Source organism: Lissotriton helveticus, chromosome 2_1 (genome assembly GCF_964261635.1).
Source record: "Lissotriton helveticus chromosome 2_1, aLisHel1.1, whole genome shotgun sequence".
NCBI classification, from domain to species: domain Eukaryota; kingdom Metazoa; phylum Chordata; class Amphibia; order Caudata; family Salamandridae; genus Lissotriton; species Lissotriton helveticus.
Genome location: NC_136059.1, coordinates 1759501092 through 1759516185, shown reverse-complemented (window position 1 = coordinate 1759516185; position 15094 = coordinate 1759501092). Strand labels below are relative to the sequence as shown.

Here is a 15094-nt window from a genome sequence, read left to right as displayed (position 1 = left end):
GAGCTGGGTGTACAGTGCTTAATTTGAGCAGGTGCTTTCAGGTGCTCAGCACAGGCACTTCTTTCACAGGGCCAGGGCTACAATTTCTGACCCTGCAGGTAGTGGTCTCATTGTTAATTGTTCCAATTCAAGATAAAAAGAATAACATACATTGCATGGTGACTGGCTGGTAAATGTTTTTAGACAGGCCAGCATACGCCTGTCCAGGCAGGCGTGATTGTGTATCACCACGTTAGTGATGATGGCATCACGCCGATCACAAATCCAAGGAGTCATCGACAAACCATGGCTTGCATTCTATTCCCCGAGTCTGCTGCACCCTGCCACTGTCTGAGCCTAAGCCTCCCATTGGATAATTGTAGCTGGGGGCTGGCTCATGACTGAGTTGAGGCAAGGAAGCTGCGAGAGCACATTTGGAGCTTGAGAGTGAGGGCTCTTGTGGAAGAATAAACAAAAGTAAGTGTGGCGTTTCCACTTGCTGCGTAACCAGAATAGCATATCCTGCATCCCTGCATTGCTGCTAATCTCAACGTGCTCGATGCAGCTGTCGACCAACACAACTTTTGTGCGCCATGGCGTCACCTGTAGAATCTGTGCTCTGCACCGCAGCATAGTAATTGTTGACCGTGCGTGAGTCCAGTAGGCACCACAGCCATACTTACCGGCATTGGCAGCATTACGGCTGGGGACAATGCCTGTGCTGTAGCAGACAGGGTCACAGCAAGCTGAGCAGTGGATGCCGATGCCGTCGCCATCCCTGTACCTACTAATAACAGGCAGCACTAGCAGTGACATCACCTGCTGTGCTTGAGCAGCCATCTGTTCCGCAATAAACCCAGTCATACCGCACTGATTATTATATGCAAAAAAAGCATTTTCATTTGGTGTACATTTTGTTTTTGCACTCGGTGTAGGTAAGAAAGTAAAACACGCCTCCTTCCACTTCTTTAGGAATGACAACAGGAAAACGCAAAGTTCAAATTAGCAGGGACATGTACAGGCTGACGACAGGGGTCACAGTCAGCAGCAGTTTTATAGATGAGAGAGAGCAGGAGTAAAGAGGAGAAAGAAACCACAGGAGAGGAGAGAGATACGATGGAGCTAAGTAGAAGAAAAGGAGAGCAAATCAGATACAAAGAGAAATTAGCCATGATGTGAAGAAGAGAGCATTAAGAAGAGAGAAGATAGAATGAAAGGATGTAGAGGACAGGACAGAGGAAAAAAAGCAGACAAATGATAAAACGGAGACAGAGCCAATCACTGCTAGAAGAGTGATAGTAAAGAGCCAAGATCGAGGGGAGAGAGCAGAGCATGGATAAAAGTGAAGAGGAAAAAGGGCAGGGCTAGAATGAATAGAGGGCAAATCAGAAATACAGGGAATAAGGTAACACACCTGGTGTGACAAAGATGATTGAAAAGAATTAGAGAGGTGGAAGGATAGACTCTTAGAGCAAAGACTTAGGGGACAGACGGCAGATCAAGGTTAGAAGATAGAGACGGAGGCAGTGAGAGTGTTGAAAATGGGGCTCACCGGAGGAAGAAGTGAGCTGTGGCCTCCTTGTCAAAATTTTCAGCACCTGCACTTTTTTTTTTTTTACAAATAAAGCACAGTGAGTGTGTTAGTATTTACTATAGGAAGCATAGTGAAAAGAAAATATTCCTATCTCCTTCTCCCCCTCTGGGAAGGGGTTCTTCAGATACAGCAAGAAGTAATTTAAAAAATGGAACCTCTGGTGAGGTTCACAATGTTTCTGAGTAATATCCTCTAATGATGATCAAGTCCTTCTCTGAAGTCTTTAACAAACAACCGGAAGTTCAAGTTAATTCCCTGTCTTTTTAGAAGTGATTCCTCCCAGATGTCCTGTACACCTCCATCTTCATGATCTTTATCTTGGCCATCTCCCCATTAAGACACAGCTGAATTTGAAGCAGGAGCTCCAAGGGGAAAGCATTTTCAGAAAGATGAACAAAAGGGGTTGATGTCTTAAATCTCCTGCACCAAGCATTTACCTTTGCAAGGAACAGTTTTCGATCAGTGATGACTGTTTCAGAAAGTTGAACAAGTTTGTTTTCATTCTGGTGTACAAGGGCTTCTAAAAAGATAATGGAGAGGTCCAGCGATTACATCTATCCCCATATTTATGGGGAGAGTTAATCTACTGGTAAAGGGGGGCGATTGAGCTCACTCAGAAAGGAACTATTAATCCGGTATTGACTAAATAAACTGTCAATCAGCCAAACTGCTGTCAGATTAAGTAGTAATTTTAGACTTGATGGAAAAGAGTGTTGAAGCCTTTGTGAAGCGGGCATATTGTGGATTGACCCAGGGTATGCGAACACGTCCCAGTCTTTAGTAATGGATTTTCAAAACTAATATAAAGGTATTCAAGAAGGGGAAAATGTGCCTCATCTTTTGGCAGCCATGGAGTCTAAGGCCAAATAACTCTCAGATATATTTGACAATTTAATGGCATCAACCATGACTGTTGGTGGCATGGTTGCTGCGTGGAGAATGCTATATCATATAGACATTGAAAGACTAACTCTTTGCAGAAGATGTTTACTAAAAATGCCATTTCCAGTAGATAAACATTTTGGGGAGGCTCTGGAAAATGTAATCCATCAATTATTTAAAAGTAGAAAGCATACCATGCCTTTCAAATTTGAACCAAATCCAATAAGACTTCATTTCGGTTTTTGTAAAAACATAGAGTACACAATAACAAGACTTCAAAAGTAAAATCAAAACAATGTGCAGAAGTTCATAAAAACACGTTATAGTATGTTGCAATACAAATTAATTTAAGTGATTAAAACCAGATTTCATCAGGGTACATTGAAATGGAAAAACACACAAAGCATCTCCATACTAGAGCAATTTCCAGGGAGACAAAACGCAATACATTACAAAATACCATAATTCTTTCAAGGTATATTAAAATAAACTATACAGAATAAGAATTCTTATCAATCATGGCTCAATTAACACATATCTTTCCTGATCTTAATTGAAGCACCAATAAAACCCATGACGGTGTGGTAAACAAATTCATAAGATAAGAATTACAGTTTGTCCAGAACTTGTGAGACGTTTGAAGGAATAAAAAGATACGATTGCATTGAACAAAACTTGTGATCCATCTTATTGTTAGTTTGGACCATAATAATTGTTGGTCCACTCCGTCAAAAGCAGCTGAGTAATCCAAACAAACTTTCAAACAGAGGTAGTCGAAGAGATAGCAGAATGCGGTGTGCCATATAGGTCAGTTCTACAATATTGACTTTTGATAATTTTTGTTTGAATCCTGCCTGCTAAAAGAAATACATTTTTCTTTCTCTGCTCAATCCTCCAGCTCTTTTAATATCTTAGCGTATGCTTTTGCTGCCAGTTCCAGCAATGAAATGAAAAATTTGCATGATATCGGTAGTTACCTGATAGGTGTATTGGGTAAGGAATGGATCCATGCCATGATTGAGGCACATGCGTGTTAAAAAATGATCTACTTTAAAGAGTGATCCCAGTAGGCCATTAGGACCAGGCGCTCCATCTTCTCCGATTGATTGTACTACCCTCTTAACATCAGTGTTTGTGATCACGGTCATAGTTTTGTTTGCCGTGCTTATTGTAGTGCTTGATTGTTTTCAGTTTTGTTTTTATTGTTGGAGGCCTTGAATATAGTCCGCCCTCTCTGCTTCATAGACACCATTCCCTCGATTGCACAGTGTATTTAAAGAATTAATTTTCTGCTAAAATATTGCCTTATTATGACCTAACAAGGGGTTTACTTGCAGCCATTGGTCTTCGACAAGATATTAAGGAAAGAATCCACAAATAACCTCAAATCTAGTCGGCCAGCTTAACATGGTACTCCTGCTTTTCATGATGATCTTTATATTCTTGAATAGCAGAGTTATTTCCGCACGCTTTCAAGTTATTTCCGGTTTCTTTCCTTAATATCTTGTTCTCTATCGGATGAAACTTTACCATTTACCATCAATATGTATTCCTGAGGATGGTCATGTGGGTGGCCAAAACATCCACGCCAAGGATAGACTCTACAGGAATGTTCCATTGACTACGAGTGGAACATACACATCTGTCTCAGACGCTAACTGTAAGGAGTGGGATACAACTATCTCACTGGATAGATATATGTTTACTAGTTTATTTAAGTCCTTTTTGTCTGGTGATCTAGGTTATTGTGTTTGTAACTCTTTTGTATCCCTGTTCCTTCATTGGTAGTTTAGTCACACTACATTGAAATGTTTGCTTTTGATTCATTCTCAATTGTTTTAATCTGATATACTTTCAGCTGCAGATTCTTTACCTTAGAATTCTCCCCAGGCATAAGACTGGACCTGAAACGTTTTTGTGAGCAGCCCCTGCGTGCTGGTAGGTGGCGTCGTTCATCTCTGCATGTGTTATATAAGTCTGAAGTGCCATGCGCGGTGCTTATATAGGAGCCACCCCAACACACTGACGGCAGTTCTTTTTTGTTTTAGCGCTTGTCATTGCAGATCTGGAGAAGGGCAAACCCACAGACACTTTTATACTTCACTTTTTTTTTTTACCCTTTTGTCGAACATTTTTGAGACATCATCTCCTGGTGTTTCGGATGTTCATGAGGAAGACTGGTTTCAAGCCCTGCAACGCTGGTCACCGACAGATATTGGTGACAGACCTGCACCTGATCTGCCACTGATCCCTTGAGTGCAACCACAACACCAAGACGTGTCGATTGTTACACCATGCGCCACAAGGCCTTAAGGGATCGATCCCTCAAGCTCCTTGCTGTTGAACGTGGGACAGTCTCTATCCTGGTTGAAATGAAGGTCCAGGGATTCGTCAGAGTCATCGATCTTTGTCACAGTAGTCCCCCTCTGGTAAGTTCCACAAAAAGCTGCCAGACTGATACACCACCAGCCCCGTTGGCAGTCTGCTAGGCCCATTCTTAGACAACTTCATTGGCTTCCCTTCTCCCAGCGAGTGCAATTCAAAACTGCCTGCATGGTTTTTAAGTCGCTTCACACCTGCAGCCCTCAATTTATTAACACCCTTTTGTCTAGGTACACCCCCTCCCGCAACCTCCGTTCTGCCAGTCTTCACCTCCTGTCCACACCAGTTTTTAAGTTACATCGCCAGGGCGGACGCAGGTTCGCTGTGCTTGCCTCCAAACTTTGGATGCCCTCCCTTTGGGGATTCGCTCTTGCACGGTTCTCAGTATTTAGAAAACAGCTTAAGACCTGGCTTTTCCCCTCAGCCTAGGCTCAACCCTCCGTTATCTGGGTCTTTCTGCTCAGTCAGCGCCATGAAGCCCCTGGGCGTACATGCGCTTTATAAAAGGTTATTAACATAACATAACAAAAGGAGAAATTGAAAAGGAGTCTGCCCCATCCATTGAAGACTCCAATGAGGGAGCATTCACTCTCGAGGCCTGGCTCCGTGATTGAGCCTGCATCTGAGCAATCTCTGCGCCTCTTGGAGCTTCCGGGAGCCAGAGTTACCCCCTCCAAACTCTGCGGTTTTTGTGGGGCCATGCACCTCATATTTGGCTGGCCCTTCCCCGCTGGAGCACATTTGGGCCCCGTTGGGTTGGAAGGGGCCCCTACTGGTTTTCTGCCAGGGGTTTCGCCCTATGTGCCAGTCGAGCCCTGTGGATTCACAGATGGATCCAGACCGGCGCCGATCGAGACCCCTCGATCTTCCCCTGCCCCACTGTTGATACTCCCTGCGCTGCCCCATTCTCATACTCCGACACGGAGCCGGATGGATGCAGCATCAGGGGAATCTCTCCGACATGGTCCAGATCTCGGAAGGTGCTGCAAGAGAACTGCAGTGGTGGTTAATGAACGACGATTCAGTCAACGGCATAACCCTCTCACTTCCCCAACCAGGTCTGGCCATATTGACAGATAAGTCACTCCTGACTCACAGAGCGGCCATTTGGTAGAGCTGTAGATCAGAAGCCTCAGGTTTCCGGCCGATTTCAATCTCCACATCAACATGTTGGACCTCTGAGCAAACCGGCTGGCATTGAAAGTCTTTTTTTCCCTTAGTCAAGGGAAAGCTAGTGCAGGTGGTCACAGACAATACCACCATCCTGTAGTTCTGCAACAGGTAGGGCAGGGTGGGTTGTGGAAGCTTTGTCAAGAGGCCCTGCACCTCTGGACATGGCTGCAGCATCAGGGAAAATACCTTGTGGTTAAACACCTGGCATGCTCTATAAATGCTAGAGCGGACAAACTCAGCCAGGGATGCCTAGCGGATCACAAATAGTTTCAATCTGGAGGTGGTGCAAGGTCTCTCAGCAGTGGGGAGAACCTTGGTTGGATCTATTTGCCACCGCCAAGAACACCCAGTGTCCACGGTTATGTGTGCTGGAGTTTCCAATATGGTTCTTTCTCCGAGACTCTTCATCTCGAGTGGAGCTCAGGCCTCCTCTACATATTTCCACTCGTACCACTCATGCCCAGAGTTCTCAAGAATATCAGGAACAACAAGGCCCAAGTCACCCTTGTGGGTTCCTGACTGGAGTCAGAATTTGGTATCTCAAGCTGGCCATCGGTCCTCCGATCAGGCTGCCACTACAGGAGGACCTTCTGTTGCAGCAACAAGTAAAGATTTACCACCCAAACCTGTCAATGCTACGCCTTCAGGCATAGAGATTATGCGGCGACAGTAAACTGTTTTCGACTTTCTGTCCGAAGTCTGCAATGTTATGTTGGCAACCAGACGACCCCCCACCAAGATGGTATACATCTGCTTTTGCAGCCAGTTTGTGGCATGGTGTACCGAAAAACAGGATGATCCCCTGTCTGCTTCTCTCTCTCAGGTGGCACTTTTTATTCTTTCTCTTGCCCAGTAAGGCTCTTCTTCTGGCACCTTAAAAGGCTATCTTGTTGCCATCTCGGCATTTCTGCATTTGCCAAATCAGCCATCCCTGTTCAAATCCCACATTGTACATACGTTTTGAAAGGTCTCCAACACATGCTCACTCCTTCACTATTTATCATATTTCAGTGGGACTTAAATTTAGTGCTTGCTTTTCTCATGTGCACTCCCTTCGAGCTGCTACATAACTACTCTCTCAATCTCCTTACCATCAACACAGCCTTGTCTTCTGGCTATAACATCTGCCAGGCCGTGTTAGTGAGCTCCAGGTTTTGTCATCTAAGCCCCCGTACTTCAGCATCTTCCCAGACCAGCTGGTCCAACGCACTAGGGCTTCCTTCCTTCGAAGGTGGTCATTCCCTTTCACATAGGCCAATCCTTCACCCTGCTTACCTTTTTCACTCCGCCGCTGGAACCAAGAACGTTGTTCTATCTTGCCCACACAAAAGAACTCGGGGTGGATAATTAACTCTTCATGGAGTATGTCAGTACCAATAAAGTAAAGGCTGTGCAGAAATAGACCGTCTCTCGTTGGATCGTGCTCTGCGTTAAAATCTGCAACGCATTAGCCAAGAAGCAACCCCGAAAGATTTTCATGCTCACTCTACCAGATCACAGGTTGCAAGCACGGTGTAAACACTTGTAGTCAGTCAACTGCCAGGCAGCAACTTGGGCTTCTCTGCACACGTCCACAAATCACTACTTTCTGGAAGGTCTGGTCCATCGGTTGTTTTGCCCGTTTGGTCCTGCAGGACTTTTTGGTATGAAATGGTTTCGCTGATCCACCTCCAAGGAGGTATTGCTTGGTCATCTATTCAAAAGGTAAGGCATCTGCGGCTAGAAGTCTATCAGATGAACAAGTTACTTACCTTCGGTATCGCCTTATCTGGTAGTGACTTTATCTAGTTGCTGATTACTTACTGACCCACCCATTTTCCCCGCTATGCGAACTGATTTCTAGGGACAGGGTTTTTCCCCTCTCAGTGCCCTAGTTTTGCACACCAATTAGTGTCGGCCTTGACTCATTGCATGAAAAGTCACAAAAAGAAACTGATGTCAGCATGCTGGGGTGCCGCCAATATATGCACTGTGCATGTTACTTTCAGCACCGAGGACACCACGCGGAGCCGAAAGACTCTACCTAGCTACTGACTGCACGCAACGGTACTGCTCACAAAAAGTCAGGATCCAGTCTGATGCTTGGGCATAAATCTAAGGTAAGGAATCTGCGCAAGATAGTCTCTACCAGGTAAGGCGTTACCAAAGGTATATCACTTGTTCTTCAATGCATCAATAGGCACACAATGCCTAAATATTTACTAATCATTTGAATTGTTTTGTAAAGAATCCCCTTGTTGGCAATTTATCACAGTTTAATTTTTTTTTAAACCTCGTTCTACCTTTGATTTGATTTTGGGCTGATGTGCAATCTTGCGTTTGTTTGGGTTTTGCAATCCGTTTTTAACTGTAGTAAGTCTGTTACTATGGATGGATGATAGGATAGTGAAGCTCCTGCCCCCTGTTCTGTTGCTTGAAATAATGGATCATCGATTGGTTGGCAAGAGGATCTGAAAGCTCGAGTAGGCACATCTTTCTTAATTCTGCTTGATACTACAGCTAAAGCCTGGCCATGAATGGATTTGTAAATAATACAACTTGTTTTAAAAAGAGTTCTCTGTTTTATGTGGGCTATTGAAGCATCATTAATGCAGAAGAGATGTGCATTTCTATGCAGTTAACAGATTATCCTTACTGCTGTATTTTGAATGATTTTTAGTAGGTGTAAAAAAGTTGCAGGGAGACCCAAATACAAGGATTTTGTATAGTCCAAGCAGGACACAATTACTGCAGCAATAGCCGCCTTCAAATCCTTGGGTGACATAAGAGGAGCAATCTTCCTAATGGATTCCAATAGGCCAAAGCACTTCGCTGTTACCACCTTTATCAGGGCGGTTATGGACAGTAGGTTGTCTACCATGAATTTCAGCCTCTTGGCATAGACCCATGGGACAGGAGAGGCACTAAGCACAGAGAGGCACTACGCACAGAGAGATGTTGGCCCAGAGGTTCATCCTGTGATTGAGAATAACCAGCTCAGTCTTCTTGGTGCTTAGCTTGAGGGAGTTAGTGCCCATCTGGGTCTGAATGAACCTCAGGATAGATTGAAGGTCTTGATGAAATTTGGGAAATACCCTCGAGCCAGAAGATGAGCGGAGATTCATCAATGTAGTTGGAGAATCTACATCCATGACTATATAGGGATGAGATCAATGGGCAGATGTAAATAGTAAAGAGAAAAGTAGATAATGCGGAGCCCTGGGTGGCCCCACTGATGACATGGGTATTAGAAAAGGAAAATGGGCCTAACTGTACTTCCTGTGTGGGGCCTCCTAGGAAAGAGATCCATCTCAGAGCCTGACCGTAAAGACCGACTACCTTCAGACGATTCAGAAGAATCGCATGGTTGACCGTTTCGAATAGTGCTGAGAGATCTAGGAGAACTAGTTTAGACACATGTCCTGAATCCAACTCCTGTAATAGATCAGCAAGAGGAGAAAGCATCACTGCACCTGTACTGCGGATTATGTGGAAACCAGACTGCAATGGACGGAGAAAGTTAAATGAGTAAAGGAACCTGCTTAGCTCCCGAGTAACAAAACTTTCTAATCTTTTGACTGCATAGGGGCAAAGGGAAATGGAGCGATGCATTTTCAGCCTCTTAGAAGTGTTGCCCGGCATCCTCAGCAAGGGAAGTATTACTGCAGCTTTAAATATGCCCTGAGCGAGTGACAAAAGGTGTAACTGAAGGTTATCTGTTACGCCAGACCGATCTTGCCTAGTGGTTGGGGGGCAGGGAGCCAGATTTCACCTCATACGTGAGAGAAATAGTCTCATGCTGGACCTGGGCAAAGCACCAAGGAATTAAAATGAATGGTGCCTGTTAGACCTGGCATCATTTGCATGAGTCTCTCCTCCATTCTTTCTGTTTGCCTTCTCTGTTTACGATGTTTTTGCTGGTATATTGCTTTGGGCACTGTGCCACTGCTGATCAGTGCCACAGTGCAAGTGCTCCCTATGTGAAATTGATGTATTGATTGGATTCCATGTTTGGCTTATTTGGTTTACTGTCAGTCCCTAGTAGAATGCACCAGGAGTGCCAGGGCTTGTAAATACAAATGCTGCTCGTGGGCTTGCAGCACGTGTTGTGCCACCCACAAGAGCGGCCTAGTAAAAGTATGTCTGAAGGTCTGCCATTGCTAGACCACGTGCAGCCTGACTGTCACGAGCGCTGCGCAAGTACACCTACTTGCCAGTCCCTAAACCTTCCCTTAACTTCATGTTAGTCACCCCTATGGTAGGCCCAAGGGCAGGGTGCATTGTAAGCATAAGGTAGGACAAGCCTGACAAGGTTGGCATGTCCTAATAGTGAATTACAGCCATATTCGTTTTTCACTATTGTAAGGTAACCTGCTCCCCATAAGTTAGAATGGGCTGCCAGGATTATTAATGCTATAATCCTAGCGGGCTCGGGGAGCATGGTGCAATGTCGAGTTTTGTATCCCTGAACTCAGGGTTTAATAACGCATCCGTTTGGGTGGATGGTTTTTGGACTCTGTGTTTGAAAATAGCACTTTTAGAAAGTGGCTATTTTCTTGTCTGACTGTCTACTGGTCTCTGCTGGTTTGGTGTGCGTGTGACAGGAGCTGGGTGGCTCCAGAGGTCTGAATGAGTCAGTGTGGGGTGAGTGGGGCATTTGTATTGAGAGTAGGGGAAGAGTAGCTCCTGATAGCCTGCCCTGCCTGACACAATGCTGGTTCCACCTCCTGCCAGGTGACTGATGGCCCTGTCCCTGCCAGTGACAATGCCGGCTCCACTCCTGCTGGGCGGCTGAAGACTCTGCCCTGCACAGTGAATAGGCCAGGTGCCTCGGCCTGGCAACACCCACAACAAACCCAGGATGGGGGGAAATTCCCCTGCATGGACAAAGGGATCAAAGCCAAAAAGGGGTATAAGAGAAGGACCCCTGAACTCAGACTTTAGATCACTTCTGACAAGGAAACCTGAACCAAGGACAAGAAGCCTGCTGATCCAAGGACTTGCCTACCCCTTCTGCCAGTGTGCTGTTTGTTGGGGGAATCCTGCAGTTACTTCTTTATTTTTGCCAAGGAACCAGGAGAGAGGAACTGTGTGTGTACTCTCAAGCTTTCCCAAGGAAATCTCCAAGGGCTGGAAGAGTGCCATCCTCCTGTTGAAGTCACAGGGTTAAAGGACTTCATCATTTGCTAAAAGTGCTATTGCTGGAACTTGAAAATCCAGCACCTCTGAAGAATCCAGCATCTCGACGCTGCCGACGACGCCAAATCCAGCTCGACATCGTGAGTGCAGCTCCCGTGTCCCGCACCTTCGACGCCGGCCGCCGGGCCCGATCGGCGCTAGTAGCGACGCCGCTGCCGACGCCTCGACAACTAGCCCTCTCGACGCCGTGAGCGCTGCTCACTCTTGTAACATCATCATCGACGACGACGACGCCGTATCCTGCTTCGACCCGTGAGCGCTGCTCCTGCCTGACATCTGTCGACGCCGCTGCAGATCGCCCCGACTCCGAGGCCCGATCAACGCCGAAGACGCGACGCCGGACATCTCGACGCCGCTGATCATCGCGTGCTTCACTTTTCCAAGGTACTGTGTTGTGGGGGTCTGTGCGACTCCGGGCTCGACGTAGCGCTCCTCGCGGTCGACGCCGAACCTTTGGATTAATTTTGCCTCGACGTCGTGTGACTCCCGTGGGGGTTACATTGTTGCCAAGAACTGTGATTTAAAGAAGAAGAGTTGCTTTTGTTACTAAAGACTTTTGTGCTAAGAAGAAACCGTACTTGAACTATTATTTTTCCTTCCAAGAGTATTTATTAAGATTGTGGTATATTTTTGTCGTTATTTGGTCTTGTGCTAAGCCTTATATAAACATCCTTATATTTATAATACTACTGTGTCGTGTCCATTTGTAGTGTATTCACTTTATTACTGTATGTGGTCATAAATGCTTAACGCACTGCCTCTGAGATAAGCCTGTCTGCTTTGCCAAGCTACCAAGGGGGTGAGCAGGGGTTATCTGAGTGTGTGATCCCCTTGCCCTGACTAGAAAAGGTGTGTCCCTATTTGTCAGAAGTGTATACCTCTGCCAACTAAACAGCCGCTTCTAACATATATTCCACAATCTCTCCAGGTTGTTGTGAGAGAGAAGTTGTCGGAATGCTACCCTTAAATTGATTTCAATTTCTCACTGAAACAAATGCTGAGTGCATTGCACAAAGTTGGGAGGGTTCTATCTCCCGGGTTATTCACTTGGGATAAGTGAGTATGTTTAAAATCTTAAGTTTCTTTTTGTTCATTTGCCACTAAATGAATGTGGTTAGACTAAAAATAGAATTTGCTGGTGAAGAACAAGCGTTTATAATTCCTCAAACCCTCACCAAAATAATTCATTCTAAAGTGCCATAGCTATTATACCACTGTCTTTCAAGTTGGCTACAGTTTTGCCGCTTTTAATTCATCATTGATTCATGGATAGTGTTTAGAAGGGGGTGCATCATTCAAGTATGTTCTAGGATATGTTCATCACTGGTGTGCTATAGCCAGTTAAAAACAGTCCACAGAAGTCTGTCCAACAAATGGGTTGGGGACTGGACGGGGTTTGAGGAGGGTATTAGCCATTTCCTGGAGATTCACACTGCTCCAGTTTCGAAAGGTGCTCAGACATGCATTACTTAGTGCATTGAAGGTCCTCCAGACTGCTTCAAATTTAATGAGGTGATGACCTGACCCCATATTTATAGACATCTGGAAGGGACTTTACATTGTACACTAAAAGTAGATTATTAGCCTTTCTGGAAAGAGAATCCCGACCAGCCAACTATGTGAAATCCTTGATGTCAGGTGGGTAACCCAATTAATCTAGATTGAAGTACTCTGTCAGTATGATCTCATTGTTTACATGTGTGCAGAACAATTCATCTAATGCCTGACACAAGACTTGTAATATTTGATTCGAGTTCCTCCTATGATGATTCAAGTATACATTGATAATTAGTACATATTTCATATGCTCTCCCTATGGTACATTGGCCAATCAATTGATTGAAATGAGGGAGTTTTAATATTAATACAGTAATTTTTATTTACCTTCATTGCTGTGGAAATGTAAACTGATACCTCCTGCTGGTCTGCCAAAGTTGTACATTTTATTGCCCGTATGATGTATTAAATAACATCCCTTTATTGAGTAGAGATTAGTGGCCCTTGTCTCTTGTAGGCATATGTCATCTTATTTTTAGAAATGTTGAGGATTTGGGCCAGTTGAGAATTTGCATGAGATCAGCCACATTTCACAATATAACTGAGCTGTCTCCGTCTCTGTTTAGTGTTGCATCTGTCTTTAGGACTGATTAGGATGAAGGGGTATCTCTCTGGCTCCCTAACTTGAATTGTGATGCTCCACTGCATGAATAGACATTTCTCTAGAAGTACTAGTGCAGTGTGTGATTGACCTCTCCAATTTGTTTTAGTAAATTCTTTTCCGGATGTGGGTTGAATTGTTCTCTAGTGATATCCTCTGACTGCAAGTGTTTTAGTGATGGAATATTTTGAGTTTCAGGGACTTCTTTCACCAGTATATGTATTGGTGGAATCACTCCTATGGAACTGTCCAACCAATAATTTATTTGCATTAACCAAAGATTGTCGTACTTGGTGGTCATGGCAATTTTCAGCTGACTTTTTCATTTTTCCTAATTTGCTTCGTTCAGCGTATCAGTGAACATCTGATCTTTTAAATGTTCTGAACCTCTTGAGGCGGTCCTTTGTCACTATCCTTGAAGTGTTGCTTCTAACAAGGTTATGCCATTTGTTCTCTTGCTGTAAGCAGTGTGATTCAATGTTCCTGTTGTGATTGTTGGACCAGACAGTTATAAGGTTGTTCCCATTCTTCTTGCTTCAATTTGTTCAATGTGAAAGCGCCATCTGATCTACATGTTAAGTTCTGTTAGTACTGACATTGTACTGTTTCACTTTAGCTAAAATGTTGATTTGTTGGAGGCTGTTGTGACTTGAGCTCCCCTCTAGTTTGAATAATGTGTTCTGTAATAGTAGCTATTGTAGTTGAAGCATCCAGTGGACAATTCCATATTTTGGCATCATTACCTTGTGGTGGTGTTGTAAGTACTAAGATTACTTACAACATTCAGCGGCGTTACTTGATGAATAATAGTATTTGGTGATGGCCTCCCTGTGTGACTTCCTCATTAATTGTACAGGCTACAGATGTTATATCCTGTGAATAATTTACACTCTCCCCACTAAATATGGAATATAGTCTGGTTTGTCTTGGTATTAAACAAACAACTCAAGTGAAACCCACTTGACCTTATGCGCACTGTTGCGTTCCCTGCTGGAAGGCTAAATAAAAAAAACTGTTATCATAAATTTCTTCAATTATTCTTCAACAACAACTTAATTCAGTTCACTCAAGCATTTTGTGATTTGTTCATCATTACTTTACTTTGTTTCATATTTAGAATTTGAATTCATAATTTTAAACCAATTACATATTCATTGGATTACAATTTCACAAATTGTTCACATATACAGTTACTACTTTTATCAATGCCCTATGCATTTCGGGCCTCTTGGCCCTTCATCGGGGGCTGTATCTGAAAATAAACAGACAAAATACATGCTATTCATTATGATCCTTCAGCGTGTTCGAGAATGCAGTTCATGCCTACTTAAGCATCATGACTTTGTATTATGTAAAAGTGATTTCATGCTGTTTGACTGTGACTTCAATTGTGAAAAAACGAGTGAAACACGAACACGCTGAAGGATCATAATGAATAGCATGTATTTTGTCTGTTTATTTTCAGATACAGCCCCCGATGAAGGGCCAAGAGGCCCGAAATGCATAGGGCATTGATAAAAGTAGTAACTGTATATGTGAACAATTTGTGAAATTGTAATCCAATGAATATGTAATTGGTTTAAAATTATGAATTCAAATTCTAAATATGAAACAAAGTAAAGTAATGATGAACAAATCACAAAATGCTTGAGTGAACTGAATTAAGTTGTTGTTGAAGAATAATTGAAGAAATTTATGATAACAGTTTTTTTATTTAGCCTTCCAGCAGGGAACGCAACAGTGCGCAT

General features: G+C 43.9%; 1 protein-coding gene across 1 annotated transcript in view; it reads left to right on the top strand.

Annotated features, from left to right (window-relative positions):
• LOC144818885 (RNA exonuclease 1 homolog) overlaps positions 1-15094 on the top strand; it is a 1142074-nt gene that overhangs the window by 1088972 nt on the left and 38008 nt on the right. The gene's annotated exons all lie outside the window — the stretch shown is intronic.